The 14,598-nt window shown below is 43.8% G+C and overlaps 1 long non-coding RNA gene across 1 annotated transcript; it reads left to right on the top strand.

The window, feature by feature from the left end:
- Positions 1-1,427: 1,427 nt before the first annotated feature.
- On the top strand, positions 1,428-1,900 carry LOC120864892. The gene is made up of 3 exons (XR_005721252.1): positions 1,428-1,449; positions 1,584-1,598; positions 1,824-1,900. It is a non-coding gene; the product is annotated as an uncharacterized LOC120864892 (long non-coding RNA).
- Positions 1,901-14,598: the final 12,698 nt, after the last annotated feature.

The raw sequence follows: 14,598 nt of genomic DNA, 5'->3' as shown, positions 1-14,598 counted from the left end.
GTGAACAAGAAGTGGTCAAGTTGACAGGGCTGTGGCCCAGTCTGCAAGGGTCGTGAAGGCATGCCACCTATACTTACCACCGAGACCTAGGAAGGATGTAAAGTGCCCCCAAAGGAGGGAAGAACCGAATAAGTGGCCCCCGTATCTATCAAAAAATTGATAGACTTACCCGCCACTTGTAGCATTACCCTGGGCTCAGCTTGGGTTATGGGGGTCCCCGAGTCTGGGCGCTGTCAATCTTGATCAAAGGAGAGAAGTTCCAAGGTGGGGTGGGGAGAGGAAATGTCCTTTTGGGGGCCCAAACCTCGGCCCGGTAAGGTCGGGGTCTGAGTCGCCTGGGGACAATCAATCGCCCAATGTCCCGGTTGTTTGCAACAAGGGCACGGCTTTGTCGGGGGCCAGGGGTTTGGGCATTGGCAGGCCCAGTGGCCCTCATGCCCTCATCCGAAGCAGGCTCCCGGTGGTGGCTTCTGGGGACCCACCTTTTGTCCCGTGGCCGGCCTCAGGGCTGCTACCAGTGCCTGGGTGTGTCTTTCAAGGAGGTTAGCCTGGAGTTTGGCTTTTTGTTTAAGCCTTGCCTTGCGGCTGGCTTTGGTGGCTTTTTTCTGGGCGTTGTAAACCTTAAAGGCCATTTTTACCAGGTCTCGGAGGGGGGCTCTGAGGCCCATCTGCAGCCTTGGAAAATTTTTTTTTTCTGATGTCTGAAGCTGACTGGGATATAAAACGGTTGGCTAGGGTAGTAACCCCCGCCGGAGAATCTGGGGCAATCTGGGTGTAGGTGGTGAGAGCCTCTGTCAGCCTGTTAAGAAAGGCAGCTGGGTTTTCATCGGGGCCCTGGGTCACTTCATCTAGTTTAAGTAGGTTTACCACTTTAAGGGAGGTGGTTTCCATTCCCTCTAATAGGCATTTTATCATGTATTGAATATTGGCCTTCCTTCTTTGTCCCTCTTGATAGTCCCAGTCTGAGTCTACGTCCGGAATAGCAGCCACTCCAGGTGGCTGAGTAGGGTCTGCTGGGTTGGCTAGATGCCTCTAGTCTGCCGTCTCCCCTGCTGCAGCCCAAATGGCCTTTCTTGCTTCTGGGGTAGTAGTGGACCCCAGAATGACAAATATGTCTTGCCAGGTGAGGGCATAAGATCGAGATAGCTGGGTGAAGTTTTTGATGTAGTTAGAGGGGTTGGCCGAGTAGGAACCTAGCCGTTGTTAAATATGGGCAAGATGTTGGGTTAAAAAAGGACATGTGGACATGGGTGAGACCCTCTGGGCTGGCCACCTGGTGGAGAAGAAGCAGGGGAGCTGGCGGCAGACTGGCAGCGGTCTGCGACCTTGTGTGTGAGCTGACTGGTGAGTCAAAAAAGGGGGGGGGGCATGGAGGAAGGGGTGGATATTGAGGTGAAGCCATGGGAGCGGCGAGAGGCATAGTCACAGGAGAGTTGGGCTGTGAGAACAGTGAAGGGGGAGACGATAGTGGGGGAAGGGGTGGATGGAGAGACAGAGCCAAGGACGGAGTCAAGGGGGCGGCAGGAGGCACAGTCACAGGAGAGCTGGATATGGAGGGAGTGGGTGAGGGCGAGAGAGGGGAGGTTGGTGTGGGGGAGGTCTGTGAAGCCGGGCATGAAGGGAGGGGTGGATATAGAGGCGGCTTTGTTACAGGAGGGCTGGGCTGTGAGGGCGGTGGAGGAGGGGAAGACATGGGAGAAGTTGGCAAGGGCGATAGAAGAATTTTAGAAGGGGAACAGTGGGTATACAGGGTGGGACGGGAGCGCAACAGCCAGAAAGCCCATACGTAGGGGACCTCAGACCATTTTCCCGTCTTCTGGCAGTAATTAACTAAGTCACGGAGGATGTTTAAATCGAAAGTTCCTGTTGGCGGCCATTGTGAGCCGTTATCTAAAGAATATTGGAGCCGTGCCTCAGAACAAGGAAGGTTAAGCGTTTGGAACGAATTTCTCCGGAGATATGTAGAGTTCTGAGGTTGGCAAATAATCATTTTAGTGGTGTAGACCAGGGCCGGTCGGGCTTGGAGGGAGCTGCCCCCATGGCGAGTATGAAACGAAGGTCCTGGACCAGTCATTAAGAGGGCTGGGAGTGGTCCGGTCAGGCGTCCCCGAACGGGCCGTCAACCCAGCGAGGAGAAGGCCACTCAGTCAAGATGGACATCTCCAAATTGACAGGCGGCGAGAAAGCAAGCCTGGCTTGCGGAGAAGGGGTCCGGACGCGGCCGCGATTTAGTGGAACCTGGACACCCTAGGCATAATCGCCATGGAAGCAAAAACCCCCAGAGCCCGACCGATGGAACTTACCCCGTATCCTGCCAGACGGCTGAATGGTCCCAGAGGAGTGACGGGGTGACCTGGTCCGGCGCGGGCCAGACCCGAGGGGGCCGCCAATCCCCTCCCAGCGGGATGGGCCCTCGCCTCGAGCCCCACGTTGGGCGCCAAATGTTAGGTAAAAAACGACCAGGTACACCAAAAAAATCTCTGACAGGCTTTAATGGCAGAGCGCTCCCGGGCGGGGTTCCCAGACCCGAACGGGGCAGGTAGAGAGAATCCGCTCGGAACCGCGTTGGGAGTTTGTTTATATATGCACGTTGCGAGGGATGGCTGGGTTAGCGGATGGGAGTTTGGATAGGCTGTTGGTTCATGGCGTTGCGAGCTGATAGGTTTTTCCATGCGGCTGAGGCGGGGCGGCTTATGCAGCTGAGGTGGGGCGGCTTATGCAGCTGAGGTGGCTCGGTTCATGCAGCTGGGGGCGGGGTGGCTTTAGCTGGCAAGAGTATGCTGTCCTTGGTCCCTGGCATCTGGGAGTCTCCCTCCGTTAGGGACTTCCCCCGCCGGCGGGGGGAGAGGAGGGGCGGCCCATCATGGCCCCCGGGGTCCGACCCTATAGGAGTCAACCAATGGTCGGCGTCGGGAGGCAAGGCCACTAGGCTGGAAGGATAGTACCCCAGGAGAGCACACAGGTAAATCAAATAAATGCCCCCAAGCTGGGAATGAATGGATGAAATAAAAGAGAAAAAAATAAATGACAAAGGGAGATTTAAAAAAAGCTCCCTCTTGGAAATTCCCCGGCAGTCCCGTCATTAGGACTCTGAACTTCCATTGCAAAGGCCACAGGTTCAATCTCTGGTTAGGGAACTAAGATTCCCACAAGCTAGGTGGGACATGGCCAAAAAAAACTCCCTGTTTCCAGGAACCTCAAATTTTGGTGTGCATGCGAATCACCTAGAGAATGTAAGCGTTTATCTTTAGGTCACGTTACCTAGTATGCTTCTCTGAGGCTAGGAAATAGTAGCGAATACTAAAATGAGCCCTTGTTTATTGAGAATGATGGAGAATTGAGTAGAGAGGTAAGGCTAGAAAGAGCGACAGGGACAGCCAGTAGAATTGCCCTTTCTTTTATTACTATTTTTATTTATTATACTTTAATAACATTATAAAATAATTTTTGAATTGATAAGATATATCAAACTTCCCTGATGGTCCAGTGGTTAAGGCTCCACACTTCCAGTGCAGGGAGCACCGTTTCAATCCCTGGTCCAGAGATCCCAATGCCTGAAGGGCAACTAAGCCCCTGGCCACAACTACTGAATCCCGAAGGCCACAGAGCCTGTGCTTGACAACAAGAGAAGGTCGCTCAAAGAGAAGCCAAGGGAACTCAGCTAGAGAGTAGCTACAGCTCCCCGCAACTAGAGAAACCCCACTGACAGTAATGAAGACCTAGTACAGCCATAAATGGATAAATAAAATTTTAAAAGTTAGTAAGATATATTACGGAGAAGGCAATGGCAACCCAATCCAGTACTCTTGCCTGGAAAATCCCATGGTCGGAGGAGCCTGGTAGGCTGCAGTCCATGGGGTGGCTAAGAGTCGAGCACGACTGAGCGACTTCACTTTCATTTTCACTTTCATACATTGGAGAAGGAAATGGCAACCCTCTCCAGTATTCTTGCCTGGAGAATCCCAGGGACCAAGGAGCCTAGTGGGCTGTTGTCTGTGGAGTCGCACAGTCGGACACGACTGAAGTGACTTAGCAGTAGCAAGTTATATTACTATAATTCTTCACAAAAGAAATGTTCATTGTAGAAAATTTAGAAAAGGAAATCTAGTATAAGAAAAAAAATGGTGAAAATCACAGAGATATCTATCCACTGTTAATGTTTGAATGTATTAGCATCCAGTCTTTAAAATATATTCAGGTGTATCTATATTTTTATACACAAATTGTTTGTATATTGCTTTCACTTAATAATAATAATACATATATTTCCATATCAACAAAAAAGAGGAGTAGTGACAGGAATGTATAGGAGCAAAATGTTTTTATACTACTGAAAATGTTAGTACTATTAAAACTAAGTTGTTTTAAGCTTGCTGTGTTAATTGCAATCCCCAAGACAACCACTAAGAGAATAATTTTTGAAAACAAAAGAAAGAAGAAGAAGAAGGGCAATCAAAAATGGTACACTTCAAAAAGTCAGTAATACCAAAAACAGGCAGTAATGGAGAAAATGAGGAACAAAACATACACAGAAAAAAAACAGCCAAATTGTAGAAAGCAATTCTCACATATGAATAATTGCTTTAAAAGCAAATGGATTAGGGACTTCCCTGGTCTTGGCTAAGACTCCCAAGGCAGGGGGCCCAGGTCCCATTCTTACTCAGAGAACTAAATCATTCTTAGTCAGGGAACTAGGGAAACACATGCTGCAACTAAAAAAAAAAAAAATTCCCATTTGCCACCACTAAGACCTGGCACAGCCCAATAAATAAATAATAAAATAAAAGTAAATGGATTAAACTTTCTTAAAAGGCAGAGGTTGGGATATTGAATAAAGAAACACGGTTCCTCTGTCCGCACGAGAGTTACTTTAGCTACAAAGGCACAGAGAAGTTGAGTGTAAAAAGATAGGAAAAGATGTTTCATCTAAATAGTACCAAAGGAGAGCTAGAGAGGCTATATTATTGTCAGACAAAATAGACTTTAAAGTTAAAAAAAATCACAAAGCACAAAGAATGTTACATATTGGTGAAGGTTCAATGTGGTAAGAAGATATGACAATTATAAGCATATACATACCTAACAAAAACAAGACCAGGAGCTGACTGTGGCTCGGATCATGAACCCCCTAATGCAAAATTCAGACTTAAATTGAAGAAAGTAGGGAAAACCACTAGACCATTCAAGTATGACCTGAATCAAATCCTTTATGATTACACAGTGGAACTGACATATAGATTCAGGGATTAGATCTGGTAGACAGAGTGCCTGAAGAACTATGGACAGAGGTTTGTGACATTGTACAGGAGGCAGTTATCAAGAACATCCCCAAGAAAAAGAAATACAAAAAGGCAAAATGGTTGTCTGAGGAGGTCTTACAAATAGGTGAGAAAAGAAGAGAGGCTAAAGGCAAAGGAGAAAAGGAAAGATATACCCATTTGAATGCAGAGTTCCAAAGAATAGTAAGGAGAGACAAGAAAGCCTTCCTCAGTGAACAATGTAAAGAAATAGAGGAAACCAATAGAATGGGAAAGACTGGAGATCTCTTCAAGAAAATTAGAGATTCCAAGGGAACATTTCATGCAAAGATGGGCTCAGTAAAGGACAGAAATGGTCTGAACCTAACAGAAGCAGAAGATATTAAGAAGAGATGGCAAGAATACACAGAACTGTACAAAAAAGATCTTCACGACCCAGATAATCACCATGATGTGATCACTCACCTAGAGCCAGATATCCTGAAATGCAAAGTCAAGTGGGCCTTAGGAAGCATCACTATGAATAAAGCTAGTGGAGGTGATGGAATTCCAGCTGAGCTATTTCAAATCCTAAAGGACGATGCTGTGAAAGTGCTGCATTCAGTATGCCAGCAAATCTGGAAAACTCAGCAGTGGCCACAGGACTGGAAAAGGTCAGGTTCCATTTCAATCTCAAAGAAAGGCAATGCCAAAGAATGTTCAAACTAGTGCACAATTGCACTCATCTCACAGGCTGGCAAAGTAACGCTCAAAATTCTCCAAGCCAGGCTTTACCAGTATATGAACCGTGAACTTCCAGATGTTCAAGTTGGGTTTAGAAAAGGTAGAGGAGCCAGAGATCAAACTGCGAACATCCACTGGATCATTGAAAAAGCAAGAGAGTTCCAGAAAAAAATATCTACTTCTGCTTTATTGATTACTGCTAAGCCTTTGACTGTGTGGGTCACAACAAACTGTGGAAAATTCTTCAAGAGATGGGAATACCAGACCACCTGACCTGCCTCCTGAGAAATCTGTATGCATGTCAAGAGGCAACAGTTAAAACTGGACTTCCATGGAACAACAGACTGTTTCCAAACTGGGCAAGGAGTACTTCAAGGCTGTATATTGTCACCCTGCTTATTTAACTTATATGCAGAATATGTCATGCAGAATTCCAGGCTGGATGAAACACAAGCTGAAATCAAGATTGCTGGGAGAAATATCAATAATCTCAGATAAGTAGATGACACCACCCTTATGGCAGAAAGCAAAAAAAAACTAAAGAGCCTCTTGATGAAAATGAAAGAGGAGGTGAAAATGCCAGCTTAAAACTCAACATTCAAAGAATGAAGGTCATGGCATCCAGTCCCATCACTTCATGGCAAATACATGGGGAAACAATGGAAACAGTGACAGATTTTATTTTCTTGGGCTCCAAAATCACTGTAGATGGTGACTGCTGCCATGAAATTAAAAGACGTTTGATCCTTGGAAGAAAAGCTATGTCCAACCCGGACAGCATATTAAAAAAGCAGAGATATTACTTTGCCAACAAAGGTCCATCTAATCAAAGCTATGATTTTTCCAATAATCAGGTATAGATGTGAGAGGTGGACTATACAGAAAGCTGAGCACCAAAGAACTGATTCTTTTGAACTGTGGTGTTGGAGAAGACTCTTGAGAGTCCCTTGGACTGCAAGGAGATCCAACCAGTCCATCCTAAAGAAGATTAATCCTGAATATTCATTGGAAGGACTGATGCTGAAGCTGAAACTCCAATACTTTGGCCACCTGATGCAAGAACTGACTCTGGAAAAGACCCTGATGCTGGGAAAGATTGAAGGCAGGAGGAGAAGGGGACGACAGAGGGTGAGATGGTTGGATGGCATCACCTACTTGATGGACATGAGTTTGAGCAAGCTCTGGGAGTTGGTGATGGACAGGGAAGCCTGATGTGCTGCAATCCATGAGGTCTCAAAGAGTTGGACACGACTGAGCAACACACACACACACACACACCTTATTGATTTTGCAAAAATAAAAAGGGTTATAAGAGAATACGATGGATAGTTCTGGGCTTCCCAGGTGGTGCTAGTGGTAAAGAACCCCTTTGCAACACAGGAGACATAGGAGACCTGGGTTTGATCCCTGGGTCAGGAAGACCCCCTGGAGGAGGGCATGGCACCCTGCTCCAGTATTCTTGCCTGGAGGGTCCCATGGACAGAGGAGCCTGGTGGACTATAGTCCATAGGGTCACAAAGAGTTGGACATGACTGAGGTAACTTAGCACTCACACATGAATAGCTCTATGCCAACAAACTTAATAACCTAGATGAAATGGACAGATGCTTAGAAATACACAAGCTACCAAAACTGACTCAAGATGAAATAGAAAATCTGAATAGACCTATAATAAGGAAGGAGATTTAATCACTAATCAAAGATCTCCCAACAAAGAAAAGCCCAGATTGGATTATTTCAGTGGTGAACTTTATCAAACATTTAATGAAAAATTAACACCAATCTCTCCCAAACTTTTCCCAAAAAAATATTGAAAAGGAGGGGACACTTTCAAACTCATTCCAAGGGAGTCCAGGTTTGGTTCCTAGTTAGGGAACAAGACCCCACGTGTGGCAACTAGAGATCCCGCTTGCCACAACAAATGATGTAAGATCCTGAAAACCGCAGCTAAGTCTGGTGCAGCCAAATGAACAAAAATAAAATAATTAAATGTTTTTAAATAAAAATATAAAATACTAGCAAACCATATAGAATATCGGTAGCATATTGAAAGGTGCTTCCCAGGTGGCTCCGTGGTAAAGAATTCACCTAGAGTGCTAGGGATGCAGGTTGTATCCTTGGGTGGCAAAGATCCCCTGGAGAAGGACATGGCAACCCACTCCAGTATTCTTGCTTGGGAAATCCCAAGGACAGAGGAGTCTGGTGGGCTACAGTCCATGGGGTTGCAAAGAGTCAGACACAACTTAGCAACTAAATAACAACAGCAGGCATATTAAAAGGATTACACAATATGACCAAGAGAGATTCATTTTCAGAGTGGAAGAATGATGTGACCTATAAAAATCAATCAGTGCAATACACCACATTTTTTTTAAATAAGGGAAAAAGACACATTATCACCCCCACTGATGCAGAAAAAGCTTTTGACAAAATCCAACACCCTTCATGATAAAAACACTCAATAAACAGGGAATACAAGAGGACATCCTTAACATGATAAAGACCACATATGAAAAGCTCACAGCTAATATCGCACTTAATGATGAATGACTGAAAGCTTTTCCTGTAAGATCAGGAATAAGACAATTACAATTTACCAATTCTATTCAACATAGTACTGCAAGTTCTAGCCAGAACAGGTAGGTAAGAAAATGATATAAAAACCATCCAAATTGAAAAAGAAGTAAAATTATCTCCATTTACAAGTGACATTCTTTGGCATTGCCTTTCTTTGGAATTGGAATGAAAACTGACCTTTTCCAGTCCTGTGGCCACTGCTGAGTTTTCCAAATTTGCTGGCATATTGAGTACAGCACTTTCACAGCATCATCTCTCAGGATTTGAAACAGCTCAATTGGAATTCCATCACCTCCACCAGCTTTGTTCGTAGTGATGCTTTCTAAGGCCCACTTGACTTCACATTCCAAGATGTCTGGCTCTAGATTAGTGATCACATCATCATGACTATCTGGGTCGTGAAGGTCTTTTTTGTACAGTTTTTCCGTGTATTCTTGCCACCTCTTATTAATATCTTCTGCTTCTGTTAGGTCCATACCATTTCTGTCCTTTATCGAGCCCATCTTTGCATGAAATGTTCCCTTGGTATCTCTAATTTTCTTGAAGAGATCTCTAGTCTTTCCCATTCTGTTGTTTTCCTCTATTTCTTTGCATTGATCGCTGAAGAAGGCTTTCTTATCTCTTCTTGCTATTCTTTGGAACTCTGCATTTAGATGCTTATATCTTTCCTTTTCTCCTTTGCTTTTCACCCCCTTCTCTTCACAGCTATTTGTAAGGCCTCCCCAGACAGCCATTTTGCTTTTTTGCATTTCTTTTCCATGGGGATGGTCTTGATCCCTGTCTCCTGCACAATGTCACAAACTTCATTCCATAGTTCATCAGGCACTCTATCTATCAGATCTAGGCCCTTAAATCTATTTCTCACTTCCACTGTATAATCATAAGGGATTTGATTTAGGTCATACCTAAATGGTCTAGCGGTTTTCCCTACTTTCTTCAATTTGAGTCTGAATTTGGTAATAAGGAGTTCATGATCTGAGCCACAGTCAGCTCCTGGTCTTGTTTTTGTTGACTGTATAGAGCTTCTCCATCTTTGACTGCAAAGAGTATAATCAATCTGATTTCAGGGTAGACCATCTGGTGATGTCCATGTGTAGAGTCTTCTCTTGTGTTGTTGGAAGAGGGTGTTAGCACAATTGCACTCATCTCACATGCTAGTAAAGTAATGCTCAAAATTCTCCAAGCCAGGCTACAGCAATACGTGAACCGTGAACTCCCTGATGTTCAAGCTGGTTTTAGAAAAGGCAGAGGAACCAGAGATCAAATTGCCAATATCCGCTGGATCATCAAAAAAGCAAGAGAGTTCCAGAAAAACATCTATTTCTGCTCTATTGACTATGCCAAAGCCTTTGACTGTGTGGATCACAATAAACTGTGGAAAATTCTGAAAGAGATGGGAATACCAGACCACCTAACCTGCCTCTTGAGAAATCTATATGCAGGTCGGGAAGCAACAGTTAGAACTGGACATGGAACAACAGACTGGTTCCAAATAGGAAAAGGAGTACATCAAGGCTGTATATTGTCACCCTGCTTATTTAACTTCTATGCAGAGTACATCATGAGAAACGCTGGACTGGAAGAAACACAAGCTGGAATCAAGATTGCCGGGAGACATATCAATAGCCTCAGATATGCAGATGACACCACCCTTATGGCAGAAAGTGAAGAGGAACTAAAAAGCCTCTTGATGAAAGTGAAAGAGGAGAGCGAAAAAGTTGGCCTAAAGCTCAACATTCAGAAAATGAAGATCATGGCATCTGGTCCCATCACTTCATGGGAAATAGATGGGGAAACAGTGGAAACAGTGTCAGACTTTATTTTGGGGGGCTCCAAAATCACTGCAGATGGTGACTGCAGCCATGAAATTAAAAGACACTTACTCCTTGGAAGAAAAGTTATGAGCAACCTAGATAGCATATTCAAAAGCAGAGACTTTACTGTGCCAACTAAGGTCTGTCTAGTCAAGGCTATGGTTTTTCCTGTGGTCATGTATGGCTGTGAGAGTTGGACTGTGAAGAAGGCTGAGCGCCGAAGAATTGATGCTTTTGAACTGTGGTGTTGGAGAAGACTCTTGAGAGTCCCTTGGACTGCAAGGAGATCCAACCAGTCCATTCTGAAGGAGATCAACCCTGGGATTTCTTTGGAAGGAATGATGGTAAAGCTGAAACTCCAGTACTTTGGCACCTCATGAGAAGAGTTGACTCATTGGAAAAAAACTCTGATGCTGGGAGGGATTGGGGGCAGGAGGAGAAGGGACGACCAAGGATGAGATGGCTGGATGGCATCACGGACTCGATAGATGTGAGTCTGAGTGAACTCCGGGAGATGGTGATGAACAGGGAGGCCTGGCGTGCTGCGATTAATGGGGTCGCAAAGAGTCGGACGCGACTGAGTGACTGAACTGAACTGAACTGACAAGTGACATAATTTTATATTTAGAAAAACCTTTAAAATACATTTTTAAAAGTTAGAGGTAATAAAATGAATTCAGCAAATTGAAGGATATAAGATCAACATGTACATTGGTTGTATTTCTATATAATAGCAATTTACCACCCAAAAATGAAATTTAAAAATCAATTCCACTTACAACAGTATCAAAAAGAATGAAATATTTAGGAATAAATCTAACCAAGGGGAAGAAAACTAGAAACTATAAAACACTGTTGAAGAAAATTAAAGAAGACCTAAATAAATGGAAATACATCTCATGTTCATGGATGGAAAATTTTAAATTGTTAAGGTGGCAATAGTACCCAAAATGATCTGTATATTCTGTGCAATCCCTGTCAAAAATTTGTGCAGGCATAGAAAACTGGAATTCATATGGAATCTCAAGAACTCCAAATACCCAAAACTATCTTGAAAAAGAGCTATAGGATTCACATGTTCTGATTTTAAAATGTACCACAAAGCTACTCTAAGTAAAGCAGTGGGGATACTGACATAAGAATAGACATATAGACCAAAGAAATAGAAGAGTGAAAAACTAGAAATAAACTCTCATATGTATGGTCAACTGATTTTAGATAAGGATGCCAAGACCATTGAATGGGGAAAGAACAGTCTTTTCATCAAATGGCACTGGGAAAACTGAATATCCACATGCAAAAGAATTAAATTGGACTGTTAACTTATAGCATATCCAAAAATTAGTTCAAAATGGATCAAATACCTAAACTTAATTAAAACTATAAAAATCTTAGAAGGAAGCAAAGGGGAAATTATTTGTGGCATCAGATTTGGCCATGATTTCTTCTTTTCCTCTTAATGACTTTACTAATGTATAATTCACGTATTTTTGGGCACTTCCTTATGTTGGGGCCCGGGTTTGAGAAGCAGCCAATGACTGGTCACATTCAAAAATTCTTTACTAAACTCTCTATTCAGGGGGTGGAGGTTACACGCATCTCTAGTCAGGCTGTGGTAGTTCGGTTATTCTTGGTTTACAGAAAATCTGGAAGGAAACTGAAGCACTGAGAACATGGAAAGAAGCTACACCTACGTAGCAAATGAAGCAATCCTAGCTACCCACTCCAGTGTGGACAGATGTCAAAAAAACATGGCTGAGCAAAAGTCTTGGGGTCAAGGTTGCCCTCTTCACATTGTACTGGTTTCCCAGGCACCTTCCTTGTAAAGAGGTCTGACAATGAGTCCTAATCAGCATAGTCATCCATACATCAGGGGGCGGGGGAAATCTTAAAAGCTTCTCTCTACTCCTGCTCAATAATCATACTTTCCTTCTGTCCCTTACCTTTCCCTCCTCCAGATCTTGGGTCTGTAGAAGGCACCAACCTTTTGTTTAGGGTTCTGGTAGTCATGAGATGACCCCCAGATTTGTGCTTTTCCAGCTGACTCTTCACCGGCACACCATTCCTGGAGAACCTAGAACAGAAGAAGGTCAGTGCTTTCTGTTTCTTGTCTGCTCTGCCTCACCACATAAATGATTAAGCCTTAACTGTTACTTTCATTTTAACTCGTCTTAATGGGCTCCTTGGCATGAAGTAATGGGGCCGGATGCCACAATATTAGTTTTTTGAATGCTGAGTTTTAAACCAGTATTTTCACTCTCCTCTTTCACCTTCATCAAGAGGCTCTTTAGTTCTTCTTCGCTTTCTGCCATTAGGGTAGTGTCATCTGTCTATGGGGGGAAAATGGAAACAGTGATGGACTTTATTTTCTTGAGCTCCAAAATCACTGTGGACAGTGACTGGAGCCATGAAACAAAAAGACTCTTGCTCCTTGGAAGAAAAACTATGACAAACCTAGACAGCATATTAAAAAGCAGAGACATCACTCTGCTGACAAAGGTCATATAGTCAAAGCTATGGTTTTTCCAATAGTCATGTATGGATGTAAGAGTTGGACCATAAAGAAGGCTGAGTGCTGAGGAATTGATGCTTTCAAACTGTGGTGCTGGAGAAGACTCTTGAGAGTCCCTTGGGTTGCAGGAAGATCAAACCAGTCAGTCCTAAAGGAAATCAACCCTGAATATTCATTAGAAGGACAGATGCTGAAGTTGAAGCCCCAAAACTTTGGCCACCTGGTGTGAACAGCCGATTCATTGGAAAACACCCTGATGCTGGGAAAGAATGAGGGCCGGAACACAAGGCGGCAACAGAGGATGACATGGTTGGATGGCATCACTGATTCAGTGGACAGGAGTCTGAGCAAACTCTGGGAGATACTGAAGGACAGGGAAGCCTGGCGGACTGCAGTCCATGCGGTCACAAAGAGTCGGAAATGACTGAGTGACTGAACACCATCACCACCAACAACAAATGGGTTACTTGGACAACACCTGGCAGCTCAGCTCTCTCCAGCTCATTTGAACTGTTGCATTGGACTTGTGCTTTTCAATCACCTTCTTGTAACCTGGTTGAATGCCAAATGTCACATATAAAAAATTAGGCAAAATATGAGTCCCTGGAAGATATAACCACTCATCTCCAGAGAGGATTGTTTTTTCCTTTTTTTTTTTTTTTAAGCAGCTAAACTGGAGCCCCTAGCTTTTCCAGATCTCTTTAATTCACCAAGAAAGAAAGAGAAGTCACTCAGTCGTGACCGACTCTTTGTGACCCCATGGACTGCAAGCTGACCAGGCTCCTCCGTCCATGGGATTTTCCAGATAAGATTACTGGAGTGGGTTGCCATTTCCTTCTCCAGGGAACCTTCCCAATCCAGGGATTGAAACTGGGTGTCCTGCACTGCAGGCAGACTCTTTACCATCTGAGTCACCAGGGAAGCCCTTTAATTCACCCAGGGATTGAGTTAATCTGATCCTGGAGCCATTAATCCCTGTGAGAACTGAGTTTTGCTCACTCTACTAAATGCCTCAGGGGTTCCCCAGGGCCCCTTCTCCTCGGTGGACCTAAACTCGTTTTTTTTGTCTCTCTAGTTTCCAAAGTCTGTCAAAAGCTCCACTTACTTCCCCCACCTGTGGGTCATCCCTTAACATAATGTATTGATCAACCCCCATGTGAAAAGCAGGTGCATACCTCTGAATCTCACGCTACATCTTGGCTCTGCAACTTTTCTCAGTCTTGCTAGTCCTCCCAATGTCTCCAAACAGATTCTTTTCATATATGTTACTTAGGTTTTCTAGCTGCTCAGATGGGCAGGGTGGGGAGGGTGAGTAGGGGAGACCACAGGCTCCAAACTTTGAAAACAGAATGTGCCATTTAAAAAAAATTACAAAAACCATCACAATATTGTAAAGTAATTATCCTCCAATTAAAATAAATAACTAATTTAAAAAATAAAAATCATCTAAGAATAAAAGAAAAGAAAAAAAAAGAGCTGCAGGAAGAAAGGTGAGAACCTCACACCTCAGTATTTTAACTCCCAAACTAAAAGTTCAATATTTCCCCTAAAAATTCTTTCTCAGATTTGTTTTGGGGTCCACAGGGAAGGAAGAGTCTTACAGTCACAAGTCAACTTTAAATGACTATTACATTTGAAAAAGATCTAAATGTACCTTTTGTTGGGGGGAAAGAGGGGAAGCCTCAGTATTCACTCAGAAAAACCAAAGAAATTC

This window comes from Oryx dammah, unplaced genomic scaffold, assembly GCF_014754425.2.
Source record: "Oryx dammah isolate SB20612 unplaced genomic scaffold, SCBI_Odam_1.1 HiC_scaffold_5, whole genome shotgun sequence".
NCBI classification, from domain to species: Eukaryota; Metazoa; Chordata; class Mammalia; order Artiodactyla; family Bovidae; genus Oryx; species Oryx dammah.
This window is presented reverse-complemented; position numbering and strand designations above follow the sequence as displayed.